This window comes from Pteropus medius, unplaced genomic scaffold (assembly GCF_902729225.1).
Source record: "Pteropus medius unplaced genomic scaffold, Ma_sr-lr_union100, whole genome shotgun sequence".
Taxonomy (NCBI): Eukaryota; Metazoa; Chordata; class Mammalia; order Chiroptera; family Pteropodidae; genus Pteropus; species Pteropus medius.
Window position 1 is genome coordinate 4,979,730 of NW_024344371.1, and position 2,782 is coordinate 4,982,511.

Here is a 2,782-nt window from a genome sequence, read left to right on the forward strand (position 1 = left end):
TTCCCCAATGTCAAGAACTGTCATAGATGCTAGATATACATGAATAAATTATCTGAAGATATGTGGTCATTAACATTGTGGAATTTAAAAACACTGCTCAAGAAAATTACATCATGAAAAGAAATAGATGGTTTGATTAGGTGCCTGGACATATCAATGGTAATATTATTCAAGGAATTCTTACAGAAGGATTAGGAAGAGAATCACGAGCAAACTGATAGAAAATGATAAACTAATTTTAAGAAAGAATGGTTAACAGAAGCAAAAGCTCCCCAAAGGCAAGTATATTTGGGATAAAAACATATAGTTGGTTTAGTAATAATTGTGTCAATGCAATTCTCAGAGAACACAGTTCCAGAAAAATAATGGGGACAGAAACCATATTTTAGTGATCAGAGAATGAATGGAAGAAGTGGACATAATGAGTATAGTTTATTATTTCTATTATTTCTAGAGATTTGACTAGCAAAGAAAACATGAAAATAGTACAGTATCTAGTTTGAAAATGCAGGGATAAAGGAAGAATACTTTTTTAGGATACAAGAAACTTGAGCTTGTTTATATTTATATAAAGTCAGTGAAAAGAGAGAGAGGATGATACAACAAAGTAAGGGAAAAGACTTATGAACTAGAATTCCAGAAGAGACTCTTTCTAGCAACCAAGAAACGCCCTTCCCCTTATTCTTCTCTACAACCATTATATTTTAACTTCCTGGAAGTCTTATGCCACTCATACTCCAGATTATTGCTTCTGGAACTACTCAATTTTGCTCAAGAAAGTTGAAAACACTATACACACATATCATTAAGAAATAGGTATGATGATTATGGATATTTTCATAGATGTGGAAACAAGAGGTTATACAATCTGCCCCGAATCATAAACTACTGAGAAGTCAACTGGAAAGACACATACAGATTTATAAAACTTTTCTGAGTGTTTAACCATAAATTATACCTTGATTTTAAAGTCTGTATGTGGTAACAGTGACAAGAAAATATCACTTGTTAGGTGTTATTTGAGCAGCCAGCTGGATTTCTCAGTATTTTATCTGTCCATCCATCCATCCATCCATCCATCTACCCACCCACCCACCAAATATTTTTTGAGGACTTTCTCTGCCTGGTTTCAATCTGGGAAATGATTGAATAAAGACACAACTGGGGTCCCCCTGCAACAAGCTGCTTTGACAGCAAATCCCACAACCTCATTCACCACTGGATTGGGAGATCTCTTAGAGCAAGAGTCATACCTCATTTGTATTTCCATTTATAATCTCTGGCATCAAGTAGGTCTTAGGTAGATTTCTTTTTGATGTATGATCTGGCTCCTGTCTTCCTCTCTAACTTATTCTCAGCATTCTGCCTCTTAATCACTAGTCTTCAGCTTCATGGGTCTCTATTCTGCTTCTGGAACATGTCAGGCCTCACCCTAGTATCTGAATGATTATGCTTATCCTTGACTCCAGTGTTCTTCCCCAGAAATTTTGGCTAATTCATATTCATTATTTCTTAGCTCCAATATGAATCCTCAGAATGGCCTTTCCTGACTGCACTATCTACAGGGAGACATCTTTCAACAATCTAAGATATCACATTGTTTATTCCTTTGTAAATTCCTGTGTAAATTGCAGACTCATCTTGTGAAGTTCTCTTCTAAGTATCAGTGCATCTCTAGAATCTGCCTACTGTTGTTCACGCTTTAGAACTTTCAGGTAAATTATTTTTGTTTTGTTTTGCTTTGTTTTGTTTAATTTTGTTCTGTTTATAATTATTATCAGCAGAAAGGTTGATGTGCTATAAGTTTATTATCAACATTTTGATTTTTTAAAAATTCTGAAAGGAATCTGTTACTAAAAAATATTAGGCATTTTCTTAAATAAGATAAGTATACATTTTTAATAATAAAGAGTCTTCAAAATAAAAAGATAAAAATGTTGAGATTTACTTTCTGCTACTTTGTAACATTCTGATTCTGGGTTGCTATTATATTTTTTACAAATTCCTATTTTGGGCTCAACTCAATCAAGCTGTTAAAGATAGCTAAGAATCTTACAAGGAAGAGGCTTAAGCATTAGGAGTATCTGATTCATTGACTAAAAGACTGCAGATCCCTTACAAGCAATACAGGTTCTGTATTTTCAGAAAATATTTAAGATAAAAATTCATAATTTTCTCAATCAAGAAAATGATCCTGTCTATAACCCATTTTTCTTTTTCTTAATTACATTTTTATATTTCAGACTTACAAAAATGATTAGCACACATTATGAGCTAATTACTTTCCAACTTCATTTTAATTAACAACGTTAATTTTGAAGATACCAAAGCAGTGACACACATAACTCACATAGTTCTGATATTTATATTTTTGTTACTCTCTTTTTAACTCAAATAACTATTTTATTCCCTTCAAATTTATCAAAATCAGGGCTCCCCTGGGCTCCAACTTAGTATGCTAAGCTTTATTTTAGAGCAAATTTTTGTAGCAGAGAACATTAGGGGTTTATAATGGCTAAGTCAGCAGACCTTTAACTATAGTTATAATAAAGGGCATCTCAAGCGGAGAGATCAAGCTCTCACAAAAACCTCCACAGTAATATCTCCAAGCTAAAGAGGAACAAGAGCCCCTGATTGGCACTTTGTTACTTGAATGGTCCCCCACTGATGAGGCAGAAAGGACATTAAGGATGATTTTAGCACAGTCTAAAATCTCGCTGATGCCAAACTTAAAGCAGTGAAAGCCATAATGCCATTTCTAAAATATGCTCTGGAATCATGA